The sequence below is a fragment of the Homalodisca vitripennis genome, chromosome 2 (genome assembly GCF_021130785.1).
Source record: "Homalodisca vitripennis isolate AUS2020 chromosome 2, UT_GWSS_2.1, whole genome shotgun sequence".
NCBI classification, from domain to species: Eukaryota; Metazoa; Arthropoda; class Insecta; order Hemiptera; family Cicadellidae; genus Homalodisca; species Homalodisca vitripennis.
Genome location: NC_060208.1, coordinates 8,524,800 through 8,549,713, shown reverse-complemented (window position 1 = coordinate 8,549,713; position 24,914 = coordinate 8,524,800).

Sequence of the window (24,914 nt, the reverse complement as noted above, 5' to 3'; positions counted from 1 at the left end):
TCTCCGGGATATATCAGTCTACAGGAGCCTCTGGACTTTATTACCTGCCAGCAAAAACAGATTTTGGTCATGTGTAATATTCCGACTTCTGGGAATCCTTAAACCTATAAAGACTCCACCCTGCATGATTTTCCAACATCCAACATTTGTGATTTTAGTAACATCAGGCTTCTGGAAGAATAAAATCCTTCCAACTCCAAGCCACCAATGCTCCGACATGTAGAAGCTATTGCTCCCAGAAACCTTCACTTCTAAGAATATCAAAGCTCGGAGGAATTGAGAAGGTTCCAGCCTTTAGAAGGTTTTAAACTCTTTGAGCTCCCTCCCAGTGAAATTTATCAGTCTATGGGTACTTCCTAGTCTTTGGGCCATCGAACTCTTTAAAATTTCTGGATTCTTGAAGCTTAACCATTTAGAAACTAATAGTTCTAAAAGACCGATCCTCAGAGCAAACGAACTTCTTGAGATCTTCTGTGAATTTCCAGTGCTCTGAAAGCTACTGGACTTTTCGAGATTCAAATTGCTCTAGATTCTTTTATGCTCTGAGAGGACACAGTTCTCGCTCTCGATAAACTTTTTACCTATTATGATTTCCAGTTTCTAGTAACTCGCCGACTATGGGACTCTACCTAATCAATCCTTGAAAGACTCAGAAAGTCACTAAAGTGTTAGGTTCAAGAGCTCGTACTTTTATATACGAGTAATTTTATTGTATTTCTATTTCTTTATAAATATTTTTACTTTAAAATATATATTAATTACTTTAAAATTCATAATAATCTCTTTCAAGTATATTTCTCACTTAGGCATTTATAACATTAATTGCAAATTGGTAATTAAAGATTAATGGAATTGACTACTCAAGAGTTCAAGTATGAAGTGAAAGTACTGAAAATGCTTTTTAAAATCCTTTTGAAACCTAAAACTAGCCTTAAAAACAAAGGAAAACGTACACATTGTACTCTGAAATACAACACAAAGGCTGTTGATTGTGGTCAAGGAAATTGTCAGAACAATGTTCTCTCTCTGCATGTCAACACAAAATAGAAACAATCATTATACTTACAAAACAGACATACAGATACAAACCACTCCTCTTGCTCTTGTCATTGTTTAGTGAACAACTAACATTGAGCTCCGAACTTGGCTCTATCAATACACGCGAACAATCATTATACTTACAAAACAGACATACAGATACAAACCACTCCTCTTGCTCTTGTCATTGTTTAGTGAACAACTAACATTGAGCTCCGAACTTGGCTCTATCAATACACGCGAACAATCATTATATTTACAAAACAGACATACAGATACAAACCACTCATCTTGCTCTTGTCATTGTTTAGTGAACAACTAACATTGAGCTCCGAACTTGGCTCTATCAATACACGCGAACAATCATTATACTTACAAAACAGACATACAGATACAAACCACTCCTCTTGCTCTTGTCATTGTTTAGTGAACAACTAACATTGAGCTCCGAACTTGGCTCTATCAATACACGCGAACAATCATTATACTTACAAAACAGACATACAGATACAAACCACTCCTCTTGCTCTTGTCATTGTTTAGTGAACAACTAACATTGAGCTCCGAACTTGGCTCTATCAATACACGCGAACAATCATTATACTTACAAAACAGACATACAGATACAAACCACTCCTCTTGCTCTTGTCATTGTTTAGTGAACAACTAACATTGAGCTCCGAACTTGGCTCTATCAATACACGCGAACAATCATTATACTTACAAAACAGACATACAGATACAAACCACTCCTCTTGCTCTTGTCATTGTTTAGTGAACAACTAACATTGAGCTCCGAACTTGGCTCTATCAATACACGCGAACAATCATTATACTTACAAAACAGACATACAGATACAAACCACTCCTCTTGCTCTTGTCATTGTTTAGTGAACAACTAACATTGAGCTCCGAACTTGGCTCTATCAATACACGCGAACAATCATTATACTTACAAAACAGACATACAGATACAAACCACTCCTCTTGCTCTTGTCATTGTTTAGTGAACAACTAACATTGAGCTCCGAACTTGGCTCTATCAATACACGCGAACAATAGTATTTCTACTGTTTCATTTCGAGTAGGGCGGCTCCCAACTGTGAGGAGCACATCAGCTTTAGCAAACATCCGAACCGATTACAATAGCTGCCATAGTTAGTTTGAAACTTTAAATATTATGTGGCTTGTAACTGATGTTCAATATAGAGTCTCTTACGGGAAAATATATACTGAATGTAAAAAATAAACAATTAGTATTAACATATCATATATTTTTTACAGTTCATTTGCACTGAGACACTATTAAATTGTATTTGTTATAATTTATTATTGTTATAGGTTATAAAAGGTGTAATAAATTATCGTTATAGGTGTTATACCTTTAATAACCTATAACGATGGCAAATGTCCGAAATCCTATTATTCTTTCAAACTTTCCATCGTAAATCACAAACTTTAATCAAAGTAGGAGTATATAAGTAAATTATAATTAGTATATGATCTCAAAAAAACATATAAAATCCCAAATCGGTTGATGAAGGTAAAATATAGAGGTAACACTTATTGGAAGGCAGATAATAGTGATTGTCTCTGATATTGGGTACAACACTTGAGTAACACTTCTGCTTCTGCCGTAATGCTTCTTAGGCTCCCTTGTAGGTAACCAAGCTACCGAATCAACAACATACTTTGTCTAGACATTCGAAATTCCCTTTTTTACACAGATCTTCCCAAAAACATTGAACGTTGAACATGAATTTCTCTAAGCCTCACCTCAACTAGGTACGAGAGATGACTCTTCGTCTATGACATCAATTTTGTCTTAAAATAACATCCCCCTTTGCATTAATTCGCTGAACGTTAGCGAAGCCTGCCTGTTACTCAACAGACTGAGGAATTTCATTTATGTCTACCTGTCTGTGTCCGCACCATATATCGAATTATTGTTATTACCAAAGTGTCATTGTTGTACTCATTGTTACGTTAAATAATATAATTGTTACAAAATGTTATTGTTATTGTTTTCTTTGTTATTATTATTTATGTATTTTTATTGCTATTACTATCATTGTTGTTATTTCTTAGCTATTATTCTTACACGTATTATTAAGTGCAATTATGATTATAGGTATTGTTGATTAGATACGTACTATTTAGTTATACTCTTGATTGTATTGTTATTTTATTGTGATTTCTAGTTGTTTTATTGCTTTCTTCCTAGTTGGTTTAAAATATAAAGGGGCGAAATAGTGTATTGCGCTATGTATAAGTAATTAAACTACTCGTGGTCTTTAAAAATAGATTTTTTCAGAAATTCCATGTGGCACTCAATACTTCTGAGGCAAATTTTGTCCCTTTTGCGCTATTTGTTGAGGCGGTGATAATTTCCTTAAATTGTGCTCTGAACACTTTTTACCGTCTAGTATGTATAAAAACTGCTCATTTCTGCATGGTATTGTGCACATTTAAGAAATAGAATAAATTTCATTTTGTTTTCTTTCGTATGTATGGTATTGAATTGAAAACCTCTGTTATTCAATCATTTGTGTTGTTTGTATTATTTGTTTACATTATTTATTCACACTATTTTGTTGTTCTCATTTCATCTACATATTTTGACATGTTCTTGCATGAAATTTGTTAATTTCTTGGTGTATTGTATGTTATATTTATTATAAGTGTAACTCGTTCATGTAAAATCAGTCTTAATAGACCTAGTGCCACAGTTTATACTTGTGTAGGGTAGTGACATTTACTGATTGCGCTGGTTCTGGCATATTTTTGTGTTGTTTAATGTTGTAATCACAATGTCCATAAGTATACACTGTTTAATACATTTTCTTTATAGCGGTAAAAAAGGCAAATTAAAACCTTGGAATCTTATACACTCCACGAGTACGGTTACTTATCCTGAAGTTGTCATACCTGATGTATGCGAGGCAGCTGCCAAATTCAATAAAAAATTCCCTAACGCCCAAGGCGGGTCAAAATGCGCCTTAAACCCTTTTGTTGTCACAGGCATTTTATAATGCAGGGGGAATTTTAGCATTTAACTGGGATACCGCCCAATTACACGACTGATTCTGCTGTTTAAAGTGGGATATATTGGCGAAGGATGAAAGTGTAAAATTGCATGTGTAAAGAGAATTTTGTGGTATGAATGTAAAGAAATTTTAGATTAAAAATTCGTGACGTTTGCTATACAATGTGATATTGTCGCTGCAATAAAGATGATTTGATTTGATTTGACGTACTAATTTTAACTAGAAGTGATCATACATGGGGCAAAGGCTGAAATACGAGCCACTATCAATTATTTTTGCTTAACATCTAAAACTATTAAGTATGGACTGTCTGACTTTGACTTAATATGTACCTAAAAATACGCTAACTTCAATTACTAAACTGAATGGAGCACCCTACATTATTACTGAACTATATAGAACTATATTACCCTAAGTGACTTCTATATTGTGATTCCTCTACACTGGCCTAAAACAGTTTAGTATTGTTACTGAAATTGTAGGAGCTGTTCACTAAAATATCATGGAATGTTGGAGTCATTTCACGGGTACTTATAACAAATATTTCACTATCCAACTCATGGTCCCGAAACACTTCTTCGTTCTTTTAAACACAAATTGAAATAATGATTTATTTTTCAATTATTTTTTACATAGTTATAAACATACATAAATCATCTGGAAATTTTCCTGGCCACTTTTGCGAGTATTGTGGCCAGATGAAAAAAAAAACAAATTTGTAATTTGAATGGAAATTAAAAATGAAATTATGAGTCTAGCATTAAAATTATAGTTGAAAAAAATGTCGTTTTCTGCAGCATCTGTAAAAATTCTAAAACTAAAAAAACAAATAGACTTAATTTTATTCTAAGCTTAAAGACAAACAGTTGTTATGACTATATAACAATACAATTTTAAAATATTATTGCTAACAATTTTTGTTTACCTAACAATATAACTATAAAAATTGTCAAATTAACAAATTTAAATATGCATTTTATAGAAACACACTTTAAGAAAAAATGTACTGGAAAATCTGAAATATATAAGTGATTATAGTATATTTCAGTGACTCACTTAATATAATAATTTATATACTCCTGAGTCATTTTCTTAGTTAAGTCAGGAGTATTAGAATGAAACTAAAATTGGTATCCCTGAATTTTCAACAAAACAATTCGTCCAAAGCCGCGGGAAACTGCTAGTCGTTGTATAGAGCAATAGATACACCATGCTGTAATAACGTCATACTTTGCAGGAAAGTCAATAAGATGTATGGCAGAAAAATTGACGGGTGGGAGTGCCCGAGGTGGCAACAATCCACGAGACCGGCTACTTATCCTGAAGTTATGATGTTATTAAGTTTGTCACACCTTATGCCAATGTCAGACGTTTGCACTAATTTTAACTGTCACAGACACTTTTCACTTCATTCAGAGACTCTCCAGCAGATAGAATATTCAGGGCAAATCGTATTAACTCAAAGTAACATTTTTCACAATTGTTATTAGTTTTTAGTTTGACGGTTAATTTAAAGACGATCCGATAAGCGCATTGTGTTTTCGAACAATTATATTATTAGGTACGATATCTAGTGTTTTCGTGTAAAAACCGAATAAGACAACATGAAACTTCTATGCAAATTTTTAGGGTTTTTGATAAATTTGCTAATAAGATTTCAACAGCTCCTAGATTGATAGGAGTCCGAATAGTACTTATTCCGCCTTCCTGTTTTTGTCTGCCGTGAACGATTGCCATTGGCTAGTGCCCTCTGGTCAGTCGTAGGTGGTTGCTAGACGAATGCAGACGTATTGTAAGCATGTATTCTATAGTTCAGTTTTAATGGTTATTGTTGTGTATAGTTTTTTATTAAGTGCATGTTTTTTAGAGTTAGTGAAGTTGACAAACAACATGGCGGTTGTGATTCCTGACTTAGGCGTGCCACAACGCTTTGGTATGATTTGTTTATTTTAACATAGTTTGTAATTATGTATTAGGTTAGTTTATTTACCTGAAGAAGAGATCAGATTGCAGATTTCGAAAAGTAGTGTTACTGATTTCTTGTTTCACTCCTGTCACATCCCGTTTTCCTTCACAATCCTTCCATCGTCAAAAATAACCAGCAAGCAAAGAAGTACTTACTAAGTGAGCGCGTTCAATGTGATATGTTGCGGCCGTATAGATTTATTGGTGTTTTTTACCTTTGTCTCTCCCGTTACTACAGCGTTTTCACAACATACCTATTTGGCGAGACATTGTACCGACAGATAAATATTAGTTACAATTCCTATGTTATCAGTTCGACTCATGAACACCATGAGCCACCTCGACGGGAAATCACTGCTACACACTCGCTGAACAGATAGGTTTCGTCGCTAATCAAAAACTTTGTCATTGTGTGTTTCTTCTAAGAAATTATCATTGGATAGTAAGATTTGATTTCTGAAATTAATTAGAGAAACACCTTTTTTCGGTGAAGTACTACGTACAAAGTGAAATTTATTCAGGAATATCTGATTAAATAAAAATGACATTCAGTACTTAAAAAATGAATAGGTTCTACTTCAAAATATACAGGGCTGGAATCAAATCGGAGTGTACAACAGTTTGAAAGAAAAGTAGTTAGTGAAAATAATGTTTATCACGATTAATTGGTTCTGGTATTTGATAGTTTTATAAAACGTTAAGATTGATTGTTGAAGAAGTTTTATTAAGATATTGACAGTATTCATAAAATATAAATAAGATAATAGGAACTTCTACGAAAAATATTGTATAGAATAGTTTGTACCAATTTAGGAAGTTACGGTCAAAGTCAAAGAATATCTTATTTAAACAGGCCAAATTAGGGCTAAGAACCTCTCTAACACTTAACCACCACCAACAGCCAGGCAGGCGGGCTTCTTGCAAGGATAGGATCATTCGCGGTCACCCATCCAAGCAGTAGCCACGCTGGACGTTGTAGGCGACTGTATTACAACCACATGTTATGAACGATACAAAGCTGCAGCTGAAGTCTGCGGATTATTTTATCGCTTTCTATAATTGAAGAGTCTTCTAATATTAAAGAGTCTTCGTAGTAGTATTAGGTTTATCAGTTTCATGATGGATTGTGTAATTTTGCTGGTGAGATATTTATGTACAATTGTTTAATAAAAGAATTCCCATAAATAATTGCAGTGTACAATCCCATTTGATTCTACTCTGATAACTTCAGGTGGAAAATACAAATGGTTAAAACATTAATAGTTTAAAATAGTAATTAATACAACAACTCTTTTCAAATACTTTTTATGTCTTAGACAAGATCTTTCGAAACTAACAGTTTAATCGTAAGGCAACTCTAAAAATAAATATGTACGTAATTTGTATTAAATATAATATTAAAATATCATATTTTGTAAATATGTATGTACAAAGGTTTTGGAACACTTCAGCCAATTTAATTAAAAATTACTGCAGTATAGTTTTTTTTTTTTTTTTTTTTAAGTTTTTATAAAGGAAGAAAGTAGAATATAATTTCCAATAGGGCCTTCTTGATTATTTTTAAATTTTACTTCTTTTTATGTTTTTGTAACGTGATTCCCGAAATATTTAGATGAATTGGTTTAGTTACTTGTTTTTTTTTTAAATTTTATATTGTGTATCCTGATTTTATACAGTGCTGAGCTATAGCAGATTTTTCAACTACTTCCAGAAAATATAATTACGTGTGTGATAAATACTCTTTAAATCTTGTTTTTATTACACTTCTTCTTGTCCAATATAATTTTCTATAGCATTACATGTGTAATTTACTACCATAATTAAACATCAATACTTTAGCTAGCCAAACAATATTTATAGTTCGTACATTTTAATAAATTTTATTAGGAAAGTTTTGTAATTGAGTAGATATATTCTATGACTATTCTAAATATAACAGTATTGCAGGTGTTCTACTTCACTGAAATACTCACGCGATTGGTTGTACGGTTCATCCTTTCCGAGGAAGTCACGTCGAATATAAGCTCCTTGTCAAAACTGATCTCCTTTATCCTTCTTCAACAATATAACATTATACATCCTCCTATCTCAATATTTATCAATATTCTATTTCCTGTCCTTGAATTGTAAATGCTATGTAAATATATTCCAAAAAACTAACTTTTTAACTTAAAAATGTTACTTGACACCTTCCAGAACAATAGTAAATCTCTGATACATTTTGAGCTAGGAAAAGCTTGCGGAGCTATGTTGCAAAGACAATATAACATGGACTTTTATACTACCTCACAGGGATAACCATGCGCTGCGTTATAGAGAACTTACTGTGACATTTCTTTTATATTTAACTTTTTGTGTCATATCAGTAAGGTCAAGTGTTATAGTTGTAAATCATATTGTCTTAAAGTTTTTCTCTATCCCAACTCTTGTCAATGAATGGCAATGCAAATACACACAATAATATTGCTGCTGCTATGAAACGACTTACAAAACTAAAATTCACAATGAATATTACAAAAAAAACACACACATTCTATCGTCCAAAAGAGGCCGAGTACATTTTAAAATTTCCTCAGAATTGGATCAAATATGAAAATTGTAAGTTTCCGACATAATCAGTGATCGCAAGATGCATCACGAAGAATGTACTGCAGAAATTTTTTATTTTTTTACTTTTTGTTGCTATTTAAAATTCAAAATTCTTAAAATTACAATATATTATAAATTTTAAATAAAATAAAAGGTCCTTTTAAAAGTAGCATATATGTTGTATTTCAACTACAGTAAGAGATAGAGAGGTAGATATTACAATTTAAAAAAGTAACCAAATTATAACGTTTTGTAATTAAAAAAACTAGTAATAAATGAACTTTCCGCTATTATATGTCTCTTTGTGTGGTCATACTGTTTGTTTTTTTATTAAATAGAATATAATACGTAGTCACACATATTTATTAAGTTTTCTACTCAATTGAAAGTTCTAATGGTTTCAGTTAAATTTAAAGAAATCATTTGAAGACTTTTATTAAGTAAATATTTATAAAGCTATTCAATTATTCACCGAAGTTCACCCTATTGTATATATATTCACCAAATATACACGAAAACACATGTTCTCAAGCTAGAACAATATCTTTGTGAGGCAAACTCATGTTATATGTAGTAGCAGATTCCCAGTAGAGTGCTTGAATATTTCAGAGATTGGCCTAACCCTACGAGCTTTGAGAATAACAAACAGGTCACAGGTAGTAAATAACTTACACTACCTAGGTAATAACTCTGATTATCCGAGTAAATAACCTTAGCACAAAACCATGGCAGAATATTTATCCGTAAATATCTTTGATCCAATACAAAGATGGTAAATTCTCTCATGTATATATTCTGAAAATGTTAGCGTATGTCAGTCTGCACGATAAAAAAATAACGCCCGAGCGATTTCAATAACAAAACTGTTATGCAAAAGTGACCTTACGCACAGGGACGTTTCCATTCGTTTCTATAAACTTTAGTTCCACGTACTTTAGTTGGAATCTATAAAGCCTTTAATATAATTAAGGTAAACATGATGATTAAAAAGTGAAATTTAAAATTGTAATAATGTTAAATATTACCAAGGCAAGGATTTGTTAAGGAAACAAGACATTCATTATTTTAATTTTTTTCATAATTGGTCATTACACATTAAAAACTCAATACTTTGGGTCGCATTAAAATATATTATAAGGAAATAAATCATAACAATAATATGTTTTTGAGACAATAATCACATGAACATTCTATAAGAATTTCTCGATCACCAAGAACTAGATATAGAAACGCAGAAAAAAGTTCAAATATGAAACAAATTATGATTGACTAAATATATTGACTAAGTTCATTGGCTAGCTTAATACACCGTTTTATTTCAATATGGCTCCCGTAAAAACTTGAAAACAATTCTCAATATCTCGTAGTTATTTTACTTCACAAATTACCTCAATTGAATGTGCTAAAAGGGAGGAAATTTTTCAAATTGTTTAACTTTTCTTGGCGTGAAATCGGATGTTCAGGTCAATTTAATTTATCTTTGTTGAAGTCCTGGTGAACATATATATGGAAGTCTGTTTTCGTACCAAATATTAAATCGCATTGTTTGTACAGGAAGTTTATTTTATCGGCAGTAATTGAAAAATCTTTCATGCCGGAATTCAGATAGGCGGATTTGATTAACAGAGTCCAACCAACAGGCTATTAACCACTAAAGCTTACGATATTATTTTTTTTAATCTAACTTGATCAGAACCAAATATAATACAATTCAACCTTTCCCACAGTTTTTTTGTTTTAAATTCAAGGAATAGTTCACTAAACCTAAAATAGTTCACTAAACCTAACGTAGGTCATGATTATTTTAAACAATATGACAGGATTAAAAACATTTCTTATTGTTATGACGTGTTACAAAAACGAGGCACGGCTTTTTGAGATCTTGAATTTCTCCACTTCTTCAGGCACCGAGGGCTAAAATTCAAGATAATTATGCAAGAGGTAATAAAAATGGTATTTATAAAAATATAATGTTTTATTAAGTTGAGCTTATATGAATTTATGTTTTTTTATTTCAAACCCAAATAAAGAGTAAAATACAAGCCCTCAAATGTTAATAAGTTTAATTAATATAATAGTAATGTACCACAGATCAATTTACCTTTTGTGTTTTACATTTTTGAATTTATATAAATTGAATACATAACTAACAAGCACTGGCTAGGATGGTTCTCGAGTGTACTTCTCGTGGTACTCCTACAGCAGTACTCAGCAGGAGATTGAGAGCATTGTTCTCTCTTCGAGTACCATCTCAGCCAGTGTAGGAGATACAACTAATACTGATGCGATTAGCCCTTTTGAAAATACTCAACTGACATGAACTGTTTTTGTTGTCCGCAGGAAAAGATGAATTGTGTCTTAGTTTCAATACACTTTATAACAATAACAGAATACACAATAACAATTTGACCTATTACTAATACATGACAACCAAATATATTTTTAAAATCTTCCTTAATTAAACACTGAGTCCAAGAAGAATCATCTCCTTATTCATAAGCCTTTTCTTTCCTTCAGGAACCTAATAGATATTCCATGATCTTATTCTGATCAAATCCGTCTTTATAATTTGTCTTGTGCAGTGGTGTAAAATAATAAGGACTTACTGTATTACATCCACACGTCATGAACCGTTCCCGGTAAAAGACAAAGCTGCAACCCAAGAGTCCGGATTATTTTGATCGTCTTTTATATCCGGCTCGATACCGGAAGCTCACTCATGAAGGGTCTTCTCAAGTTGAAGTTGAAATAGCTTTAAATATCAAAGGTTTGATAATATTGAATAATTATTTACCCGTTTTCTGGTGTCACAAAGAATATTAGCTCTTTGGAATGAAAACTTGGTCACAGAATTCTAATGAATGTAAAATATACATGGGAATTCATTGCTCTAATAGAATTCAGCTTAAACAGAGATTAAGTATATAATGAGCTATTTTATCAAAATTTAAGTTTTAGAATTCAAGAATAATATTTTATTTCACAGTTTCAAATCACTGTATGAGTGCAACTTTGACTGAATATTTTGTATGGATGTTTTGTCAGAATGTTCTCAAACTTAGGCTGTAACAGTCAATTACATTTTTTGTCAAAAGATTCTCCAAAATTAAGTGTTCAGTTCGGAGTAAGTCACTTCACTTCTAAATAAGTTTACTTTGACTAGGGAAATGATTTTAAAAGAAACAAATATTCTATAAGTAAAAGTGAAATTAAAGCATAGCTTGCGCTTTTTCTGTGTTTTGCTCAAGTAAAAAGGAATTGGATTACAATAAAACAATAAGGAAGGTAATGACCTCCCTACACTATTACAACCTACCCAACACTGCAGTTGTTTCGTAATTACCACATGTACCGTGCTTTTAATAATTAATTAATTGCGTAATTTTTACAAAGTAAACACGTGATGGTTTGGCTTGTTGCAACGTAATTTAGTCCTTCTTCACAAAAGCGGCAATATTACTGCTACGTACCCAGACTATATCATGTTGCTATTACTCAGTTTAATTAGGCTACATCGAGCTGTAATACAATACGGTCACTTGAGCACAGAAGAGAATTTGCCATCTGAAATGTAAATTAGATTGTGATGTTCTATGATCATTCGCCTAATACCATTTAAATAAATTATGAATCTGCTAACTTGGCTGAGATAAATGCATGTTTACATGTCAAAAAGATTTACAAGAAAACCGTATATGGATATGTCGGAAGGCATTTATAACCTATTTTCTTAGCATGAAAGCATTACAGAAAATCCGATATGTATACGTTTTTAAGAACTTAACTAAAATTACGAGTAAAACTATTTAATACTTGAAAAATTACAGTAGTTACCCATGGAAGATTGAATTTATTAGTTACAATTTATTTTCATTATTGCTATGTCCAATTTTTGTCACTTTTGGAGAATTTTTCGTTTTTGGAGAACTTTTATAATTATATTTATATTTATATTAATTATATTAATTTATATTAATAAAAATTAATATAATTTATATTATAAATTATATTAATTTATATTTATATATGGTACCCTTTCTCCATCTCTCGTGAGAAATCTTACGCAGCTAGTTATTGATTATTTAATATAAGATAGCCAATTATACAGGATGGATTAAAAAGAACGCATGTATTTTAAAACTCTGTAAGTTTATTTCAATCCCATAAAAATAAGTTAATGTGCTAATCCACATGACTGGTTCGGAAAAAGAATGATTTTAAAGGTTATTTTACAAAATAGCGTTGTTTTAGGTATCGGGTAACATGCATTAGAAATTTTCAAAGTTCGATTTCCTTTCTATCAGTCTGTTACACTTTTTAGGCATCCATTTCTTTGATAAACAAAACGTGTGAAGTGGGTAAAGTAGCTTAAATATTCACCCGAATGTTGGTCACAAATAGTAACTTGGTTTTACCTTATTATGTATAAATACAGTAAAAAATGAGGACACGAGTATATAAAATTCATGATTTGATTATTCCTTTTATTAGTCACAACGTAGTGATTATTACAATAATAACGAATGGGAAAATATGAATAAAGAAACTACAATGAAACAAAGCGCCCTCTGAATGTAGTTTGTAAATATGTAACTGTAAAAAAATAAACTTAATTCGTGTTTAGCAGTTTAAAAGCGCTAATTAATATTAGAGTCAATTCTGTACGTAACGTTCCTGACTTTCGAGTTTTATCGGATATTACAATATGTAATCAAAATAGACAAAACAAACGTCTTATAAAATGTTTGGTTTTTAATATTAAATATACATAACTTCTAGTCGTATAATCACTAAATAAAACAATAATTACACCACACTGTAAAACGTCATATTTTGCATATAAATCAATACAAACAAATAAATATAATTTACAAATAGAGATTATTATTACTAAAAATTATTTTTAGTAAAATTATTATTATCACAATAATTATATAGATGTTATTGACAAGTTATCAAAGGACACATCAGTGAAGTAACTGAAGTCAAACTTGAAAGTGAACTCTAAGTGCGCGAGGTTGGCAACACTCCACGAGTCCGGCTACTAAGTCTGAAGTTATGGTGTTATTAAGTTGTCATACCTGAGTCTAATGGATGCGCAGTACCTGCCATTGACTGTCTAAAGTTTGAACTAATGAAGCACTGCAGTCACTTTTAACTGTCTCAGACACTTTTCACTTAAATTAATAAATTAAAATACACTTCCCAGAAATAATTATCTGAACGTTAGCTGTAGGTGGGACTGGAAATTGTTATTTGAACGCCTGTCCGAAGATATCTGCGATACCTTGAACACGGAATTGATCTACAAACTTTGCATTAAATTTTGCCAAGGGATCTGATAGACGAGAAAAGTACATAAGTTACAGCTATTCTCATAATGAGCTCTACATACGAACCACTGAGCGACCCTACCCTATTAGACAAGCACTTCTACACCGGCTTACTACACTTGCATGGATTCCTCGCATTTCTCTGTTTGTGTGTGTGTGTGTGTGTGTGTGTGTGTGTGTGTGTTCTTTTGTATTTTCTCTACAATTGATATGTGTAGTCTTTCTCCTCAGAGGTAATTCTCGGAGAAAATGACTCTTCATGTCTGGTACAAACCTATGTTTTGGATTTCTCCTTCAGCCACTGTAAACATGTCGTGTCTCAATGTCAGAATATCCTAATTTGAATAACTTATATCTTCATATTCACTAATTTGTTGAGTGAGTGTAGGGTTAGTACGGTTATATAGCAATTTATAAGTAACCCGTTGCATTAAATATTCACTGGTAATTCCTTATTGTCATACTTTGTCGTAACTTTATTTAATATCAGAGCAAATATTGTGCACAACACAGTTATTTCGGAATGCTTAAAATATTATTAATGAGATGTTTTATTTTAAACATTTTAAATGTAATATTTTCGTCCCTTGGATCAGATTTAACAATTGATCACTCTGTTAATTTATGCCAATAAAAGACATCGATAGTGTAATATAAAGTTCAGTTAATATGCATTATCTCTTTATTTAATTAAATTCTACAATATGGGATATAATAACAAATAATTGTTATTTTACTTTTTCCTAACACACAACCACTCGAAATATGTGAAAGATTGTTTTAAAATTAAACAATGAGTCGAGCAATAATCACCCTCTTAAAATGTGCCCGATTTACGCTACACATATAATTCAGAAGAATTCTCCTTTAACTTGTCTTGAACTGTGATGTAAAATAGTTGAGCTGATTGTATAACAACCTCACGTCAACAACAGTTCCCGGTAAAAGACAAGCTGTAACCGTTTCTCCGAACTATTCTGATCGCCTTCTATAATCCGGCTTGACGTTGACAGTTCTAAACAAATTTAATCTCCTTTGCAAGCTCCGTCAAGAACAGTTCCCGGTAAAACGACAAGCTGTAACCGTTTCTCCGGACTATTCTGATCGCCTTCTATAATCCGGCTTGACGTTGACAGTTCTCAACCAATTTAATCTCCTTTGCAAGCTCCGTCAAGAATAGTTCCCGGTAAAAGACAAAGCTGTAACCGTTTCTCCGGACTATTCTGATTGCCTTCTATAATCCGGCTTGACGTTGACAGTTCTAAACAAATTTAATCTCCTTTGCAAGCTCCGTCAAGAACCGTTCCCGATAAACGACAAGCTGTAACCGTTTCTCCGAACTATTCTGATCGCCTTCTATAATCCGGCTTGACGTTGACAGTTCTAAACAAATTTAATCTCCTTTGCAAGCTCCGTCAACAACCGTTCCCGGTAAACGACAAGCTGTAACCGTTTCTCCGAGCTATTCTGATCGCCTTCTATAATCCGGCTTGACGATGACAGTTCTCAACCAATTTAATCTCCTTTGCAAGCTCCGTCAACAATAGTTCCCGGTAAAAGACAAAGCTGTAACCGTTTCTCCGGACTATTCTGATCGCCTTCTATAATCCGGCTTGACGTTGACAGTTCTCAACCAATTTAATCTCCTTTGCAAGCTCCGTCAAGAATAGTTCCCGGTAAAAGACAAAGCTGTAACCGTTTCTCCGAACTATTCTGATCGCCTTCTATAATCCGGCTTGACGATGACAGCTCTCAACCAATTTAATCTCCTTTGCAAGCTCGCTCAATAAAGGTCTTCTCATATTGAAGGCGAAAATATCTTTAGCGGGCAGAGGTTTGATTTGAACTGTTCCTTTAATACTGTCGCAGATAATGAATGAATGCATTTAATAGCTAATGGTTTCTAAATACTTTTACTAGTGTTAAGATACATATACATATATATATATATATATATATATATATATATATATATATATATATATATATATATATATACTAGTAAGTATCTTAGATAAACATATATATGAATGTTTGTGTGTTTGTCCTTTATGGAATCGTGAACTATGTGGCCGATCATTATGAAAATTTGTATGTATATGTATTTTTTCCGTTGAGAAGGTTTATATGCTACGCCCATTGATGTAACTCGCCACCAGATTACGCTGCAGAAGATAAAAGTTTTCAAATAGCCTGCACAATATAAACTTCAATTGCAAGGCAGTTACGTATATTTAACTGCCAAATACTATTTGAAGGCGATAAGTTATGTAGTATGTCTTTAAAATAAGTTTCTGGTTGAACTTAAAGGTTGAGTGTTAGACCACTTTATAATAAAGGACATGTACGTTTACAATACACTTTTCATAGATTTTCATGATCGTGACATCAAGGCAAACTCTACATTGGCGATGGAAATATAATTTACTTGAACCAGAAATGCTCTTACAAGGGCAAAGCTTACGAAAAGCGTGCGAAGCCGCGGGAAACAGCGAAACAGCTAGTATGCTATATATGTAACTCTTTGAAATCAAATTTACTCGCACAATTTTATGAGATAAAAACAAATATGAGACTTCTTTGTTTAAAGTTTGTATTAACGATGGGAGGTTTGACAGGGAAACAGGATTTCGGACAATTGCCATCGTTATGATTACAAAAGGTATAACACCTCTATGAGCAATCAAGGGTTTTACTTAAAGGGATAGTAAGTAATGATAGTAGTAATTTGTTTTTTCAATCCGAGCTCGCTGTATAAATTTAAAGATACTCGTATAAGCAGGGTGTCCTCAAACTTAAGCTGTGACATCAACTACAGTTTCTGTCAAAAGACTCTCCAAAACTAATATATCTATTCTGAGTAGGTCACTTTACGAACTCATATATTAATAAATCCATGATAGTACTAAAAGAAATATTGTTGATAAAACTGATAATCTGCTGTTGTATCTAGAGGAGTTTACTTCAAACATCACTTTTACGAAGAAGCATTTATAAATGAAAAAATATGTAATTAACGTGGTATTAAAGCGTAGTTTCTGCATTTTATTTTGTCGCTCAGGTAGTTAAGTTTTATTTGGAGTACAATAAAATACAAGGATAGCTCGGACCTCCGAACACTATTAAAAACTACCCAACACTACAGTCGCTTTCCTAATTACCAACTGCAGCGTGCTCTTTATTACAAAGCAGTAATTACCATGTCTAGATCTATATGACCACATACAGTATATACCTTAGGGGTCCTTTATAAAAGCTGCTCTGTGACCAGACCATATCATGTTGTTAATACAAAGTTTAATTAGGGTACAACGAGCTGTAATACAATACGGTCAACACTTCAGTACAGTAGAGAAATGTGCCACCTGAAACCCAAATTAGGTTGTGGTGTTTTGTGCTCAGGGCATACAAAGCTATTTAGTCGGCTAACTAATTTGTATATCTACTTTGATAAGAATAATACACATTTCTATGTTATAAAGCTTCACTAAAATTATCATTGATGAACTATCAAGTCTGAAATACATTTAAAAGCTATTAAATGTTTAGTACAACAGTACAAATATAATAGGTTACTTGTGAGTAGAGTTAAGAGGTTAATTTTAAACATTGGTGATATTGAAAGTTTAGTCAAATCACTAATTTGTGTGTGTGTGTGTGTGTGTGTGTGTGTGTGTGTGTGTGTGTGGTGTGTGTGTGTGTGTGTGTGTGTGTTTGTGTGTGTGTGTGTGTTCAAAACAGTTCAAACAGTTCAAAAAATCTTTATTTGGCAATAATTTTACAGGCATTTTGAATTTTCATTCCCATGTTGCTTCAAGTAGCACGCGTGGGAAAAACAGTTACGATATTATACTATATACACAGCCCTCCAATCATAGTTATACTATACTATCATGACATATATAATAAAAGATAATATGCCTTATTTTTACATTTTATGTGCTTATTATTTACAATTTTTATTACACCTATAAATTTTACATGAAAGACCGTTAACATTATTCCTTCTGTTGATTTTCATAGAAATTTTCAAATTATATAAGTAAAGAATAACAACAATATAGACTATATAAATATAATATAACAGCAAATATAACAAAATACATCCAGTAAAGCTTTGCATAAACTTTTCTAGAAATCTCTTATAGTAAATAAAAGGCATAACAATTGACAAATGCAAATAAACAGTTGACAGCATATGAGTACCTTAAGGTACATTTGATTCTGATGGTAAGTGAACGATCTAAATACTATGAGCAAGACAAAAAAATAATCAACAATACTTAAGTAACAATGATAACAAATAAATATGCTTAAATATTACACAAAATACATTAACAAACACAAAAAATAAATAAATAAATATTATATTAAGATGGCATATATGATTACATAGATGTATACACATAAATATCAGTGGTTCTGACGGTTTACAAAATCTAAGGCAGAATTCTTAATTTTATTCTTATTCTCTCTATAAGTATATTATTTCCCTTGAATATGATAAACCTGTTAAACAGAGTAGGCCCCAAATAGCAATATTGATGTTTACTAATTTCTTTATTACATCGTGGAACCATTAAAGCAAGATTTTCAGCAGATCGTGTTATCCTTTCCCTTTGTAATATAGTAAAATTATTTAGGTATGTATGCGTGTACATTATTAAGCCATATTCATGCAATTGTTGAAATGTTAAAAGGTTCTGTTCTTTAAAAATATGGCTTTACTCTGTCAAAACGCTTTAATTACTAATGGTTCGAACAGCATTTCTCTGGCACACTATGACAGGTTTTAATATCGTTGGGTAAGTTCCTCCAAATGAATTATACCATACCTCAACTTACTTTTCAAACCATGAAATATATAATTGTATTAAATATTCTTGTCTTATATAGTCCTCTTATATAGTATAGGGAGTAATTAATGTTTTCCTTAGCTTTTTGACTAGATAATTAATATGATGATTCCACTTTAAATGCTGATCCACGTAAACACCCAGATAATTTAACAGACTCGACTATTTCTATACTAAACATTTGCATTCATATTTACATTGATGCTGATGACAATAAAATCGAAGACTTCTTTCAACTGTGATTTTTCTTTGTTACAATCAAAAAACATGATGCATTTAGTTTTTTGGATATATTAATCAGCAATCTATTATTTTACTAGCCATCTTAAACCTTTACTAAGTCATTAATTACTTTTAGTTTTAGTGACTGTCGATTGTAGGCTGAGCACACAAGTGCCGTGTCATCGGCATAGGCAAAAACAGTCGAATTAAAATTAATATCTAACAGGTCGTTTATATACACAAGAAACATTAAAGGACCAAGAACCCCGCCTTGAGCTGTACCATACTTCAGATCCTGGACCTCGCTTAAAGTATTATTTATTTTTACAGCTTGACGCCTGCCTTTACAAAAAGAAATCAACCAAGACAGGGCCATACCACCAATACCATACTTCTTAAATTTATTAATCAATACATTTACATCTAAAATATCGAAAGCTTTCTGCAAATCTAAATATATTGCAAGGGTATATTTGTGCTGGTCAATTGCCGATGCTATCGTACTGATGTGCTTTTCTATTGCCAAGTCCGTGCCCCTGCCAGGGAGGAAACCATACTGATTATTAGACAAAATAAAATTGCTTTGGAAATAATAGAAGAAGTTTATTTTTTTATTATTCTTTCAAAAATCTTAGCTATAGTATTAATTAATGAAATTGGACGATATGAGGCCACCTCATGAACACTGCCAGACTTAAATATAGGCACTACAACAGCTGTTTTAAAATCACTGGGAAACAAGCCTTGCTCGACAGATTTTTTTAAAAATGTAACTTAAGAGTGGAGTAAACACATCCATATTTTCTTTAATGTCGCAAATACTTATCCCATCTATCCCCCTGCTATTTTTGTTTCTCATATTTCTAACAACATCTATAATTTCGTTATCTGCTACCTCAAATTTACTTAAAACTACATTGTTGTGCACCTGCTCATCATAAAACAAATCACAACCAAAGGAACTGTTGCGTAACGCAGACACAACCCGAGTATAATAGTCGTTGAAAGTATTTCCAATCAAAAATTCATTGCCACTAACTTGAAGCAAGGATCCATTAACATTTATTTTATTAAGTGATTTTTTTCTTTGATTTTACTATTTTTTTTAACAACATTCCAATACTGTTTTTGAATCACCGTTACTGTTTTCAATAAGTGAAGAGTAATAACTGAGTTTTTCTCTTCTAATTTGTTTGCACACCAATTTTTGACAAATTATTATATTCATTTTCTAAGGACCATGTTATTTCTATTCTTAATTAGGCGTTTATACATTTTATTCTTGCGATTTATTAGTTCTATAAGATTGTCAGATATCCATTCATTCCGTTTTCTATTTTTACTGTTTAATTTTTTTAATGAACATGAAGCTGTATAGCATTCATTATAAATTTCATAAAATTTTGAAACACAAAGATTAACATTATTGCTATTTAGAACATCACTCCAATCCCTTGACAGAAGTTGTCTTCTTAATATACTATAGTTTACAACTCTACAATATTTATTTCTATTTGAATCCTTGACAAGACCTGACAAAACAACATTTATTCCATAATGGTCAGATATATCCAATGTACAACATCACAAACAAACTGTAAAGATTTAGAATTTCTTATAAACATGATCCAAACATGCCTCTGAATTATTAAAGACTCTAGTTGGAGTGTTTAATATGGCTTTCAAAACCATAAGAGCTTAATAAACTTAAATAATCCTTGGCAGAATTACTCTGTTTTAAAATACAAATATTGCCATCTCCAACAATTATTGTTGGATCACATGTTAGTTTTAAAATATTCTCTAAGTGAGGTTTAAATTGGGAAAAAGTTTGTTTACATTGTCTGTATATTCCGAATAGTGAAAGTTTATGAGAAATATTGTTCTGAAGTCGAATACAATGTTCACATGAATGATCTCCGCAGTTGGCAGCAGAATAGGACGATATGAATATGTTAGGGCAGAGTCCAAGTAGATAACAACTCCACCAGCCTGACCCAACAGGTCGAGGCTGAAACAACATGTTTATATCCAGGTAGTTGGTATCTCTCCTCCTCCCCCTCCTTCACCCAGACCTCGGTCAAAACAATAATGTTGTATGAAGTTGTCAGACTGTTTAAATAAATCACCAATTCATCGTAATGCTTTCTGAGACTGCGTATATTTAAGCAAAACAATTTTAGACTGTATGTATCCATACAAGTTCATGTATGCCCCAAACAAAAAAAACTTCTCAAAGGTTTCTTACGCTACACTTGCATCTGTTCAATGTTTTCCACCCACCAGTTTGTTTAGATCATTAATTGATCTTATTTGAATCCTTGATGTATCTGTAGACTTTCTAACAAAAATTTTTCCCTCTGAGGGCCAAACATATGTGTAGCCCAACTTCTTCAATTTCTTTGCTTGAAACAATAAACCTTTATTAAACTGCGTGAGATGCTCATTCACATACACACTAACAGATGGTACGTTTGGCGAAAAGATAGTGGATGTTAATTTTGCTGTTTTAGACTTTTTGAGCACAGAATCCCGCTTCTTCCTGTTTTTTTTTTTTTTTTTTTTTTTTTGGAAAAATTGAATTATAATTGGGTTTGGCCCTTTAGCACGTTTTGTGGGAATTCTGTGGATTGCCTGCAAGTCCCTATCAAAATCTATTTCCTCATTAATGGCTTCAGATATCTTCCCAACAATGTCAGCCATCCGCTCATTGTCTTGCTCTGGAATACCTTCGATCTGTAGATTTTTGTTTCTACTATACTGCTCAAGATCTTCAAGTCGTAATTTACACGCATCTAACTCAGATTTAAGGGACAAATTTTCAGCTTTAAGATCATTCTGCGTCTTTTCAAAATCACAACTTTACCAGAGTACTCAATAATTTTTTGTTCATAATCATCGATTTTTTGTGAAAAATATTCTACTGAGCTCTTAAAATTCTTTAATTTGATCAGAAAACTTTCTTTCATAACTCTCAAATTGCAATCTGATAGTCTTTTCCATCTTTTCCATAAATTCGCTATGCAAAGATGTAATCAAATCTTTAACTTCTTTGGAATAACCTTGGTCCTTGGGAGCTTTGGACTTAATTTTGACAAGGTTTACATTTCCAATTTTTTCTCCTATCTTCTCCCATTCGATTCCAAGTGCTTTCTTTAACATCTGCACACTCAAAATGAAGTTCTAATTTGCAGATGGAACATGTAACAAAATCACAATTACCTTCAGGCAATGGTTCATCACAGCAGGTGCAGTCAGGCATCTTGATAAACAGATAGAGAGATAGCAGAGCTTATCACAAACACGTCCACTCACCACAGAGCCACTGTGTGTGTGTGTGTGTGTGCGTGCGTGCGTGCGTGCGTGCGTGCGTGCGTGCGTGCGTGCGTGCGTGCGTGCGTGCGTGCGTGCGTGCGTGCGTGCGTGCGTGTGTGTGTGTTGTGTGTGTGTGTGTGTGTGTGTGTGTGTGTGTGTGTGTGTGTGTGTGTGTGTAGGAATTTAGTAACATTACGTTTCTCACTTGGTTATCGTATAAGCTTGTGTTTTTGTGTTTATATGTATAGATATATGCTTATATGAAATTGTGTAATAAAATGCCTTGATCTCATGGTAATGTATGTTAATATGAATAATTGTATATCGATACTTCATGTAGGTTTTACATGTGTTTCAATACTTTATATAGCATGGAATTTTGTTTCGTAGTTAAAAATGCATTATCACTGTAGGACAAAAACAACCTTATAAATGACTCACATACGTAAGACAGAGACAGGATGGCTCAATAGAGAATTGTAATTAATGATTTGTCAACAATTCTAAAGAGTATTAATATTATTACCTGCTATATCATCTCAGTTACTGTTGACTTTTAGTTCTTAGTTGTTGTGCGCATTATATGTACCAACATCATCTTTCCATAAAATGCATGGGGAAGTTATTGGCCCACCTTTCATTTAGGGTCTCGAACGATAAATCTATAGTATGAGTTCGTAGATCATTTAAGAATAATTTATTATGTTCAGGTCATGACTGGGCTTAGAAAGTCTTTATTGTTTTTCTAAACTTTAATTTTGTAAATATGAGTTAGAATGTGTGTAAAGGTTGTATCGCTTGTGCCCGGTTAAACAACAACCGAATTATTACGTATTACTGTATGATTTTGTCAGAATTACTTTATTGTTTCCGTACATATTAAATAAGTAGGGTCCCGCATTGTTTATACACAACGCAATATTGTTTGAATGAAACCTGATTAATTAAATTTCACTATCAACCAAATGTGTTATAACAAAATAGAAATAATTTGAAGTGCTTTATTTCTATAAATAAATAATTACTTTAAAATAAAATGTAGTATAAAATTTAATAAATAGTCTAGAGGCCGAGCCGATTTGCATTGTTCAGCAACAAAACCTACTTTTTATCTAAATCGGTAGTAAAATCTATTCTTAGAAAGAAGTTAATAATCAGCCCTGCTTGTATCGTAGTTTGAAATGAAATGAAATCAAAAGGGTTTAAAACTATGCTACAGTATTTTTTTTTTTTCAGGTCATAATTTTCATAACTTTAAACAATTAAATATCGAGACAGTATCGATACTACTATTTATACTACAGCGGCTTCGCGATGTTTTAAATTCTTTCAATCTAAATTGGTCCGTGAATTCACCGTCACGAGTGACCGCTACGACGAGTACTGCCATCGACAATGTTGTCACAAAACATTCCTGACATCACAGTCTCTGTTTTGAACTCTGCAATCTCTGACCACTTTGCGCAGGGGGCCGTGATCCGTGGGTGCAAACTTGAAAGTCAAAATTCAAAATTTAAAATTGCAAGAGTGATTCGGCCCCCAGAACATTCGCCACTTAAACGATGTTTTGGAAGCTGAGCCCTGCAATTTTTGGATAACTCTGGAAGTGTCGATGACATGTATGCGGCATTCAGTGATAGTTTTCAACTATTATCTGGATGTTGCTTGTCCGTTCAGAAGGACCAAAGTCAATCACGCACCTAAAAAAGGCACGTGGTTGACAAAGGGAATTCTTGTATCTCGAGAAAAGCTTAAATTCTTTCACAAAATTTTCATTGGAACCCAAAACGAACATTTCAAATTTTTTTTTCAGAAATTACCGAAGGATTTATAAAAAAGTCATACGAGCTGCTAAAGCCTATGATGTTAATAAGGCCTTGGGTAACTGCGAAAACTTCTCGAAAACAGCTTGGAAAATCATAAACGACTTTTCTCGTGATACACACCAGATAAAAAACACAAAAGAAATCGCAATTAAAATTGAAGACAAAATTGTTGAAAACCAAGCTCAAGTGGCAGACGAATTTAATAAATACTTCTCTTTCCGTGGCTACAGTGGGTTCGGCATTAACTGAACCTCGGTTTCACGGAGGAGATGCTGTTGTATCGGTTGCATCCATGGCCATGGCTCCTGTGTGTGAAGGGGAGGTTGCACGAGTCATACAGGGACTCAACTCAAAAAAATCTTGTGACGCAAACGGGATGTCAGTGTGGCTACTCAAACACTGCTTCAGGCATATATTGAGACCACTCACAAAATTGATCAACTTTTCTTTTGAAAAAGGAACCTTCCCATCACTTTTGAAGACATCCAAAGTCATTCCGATCTTCAAACAGGACGATCCTTGCCTTGCAAGCAACTATCGTCCAATCTCAATTCTTCCAGTCTTCAGGCAAAATTTTTTGAAAAAATTTTCTATGAAAAGCTTGCAAGCTTTCTAGAAAATAACAATATCCTAAATCCGGAAACAATTTGGATTTAGGAAAAACAGATCCACAATAGACGCGGTGAACAATCTTTTTGGACAATGTTGTCGATGGATTGGAAG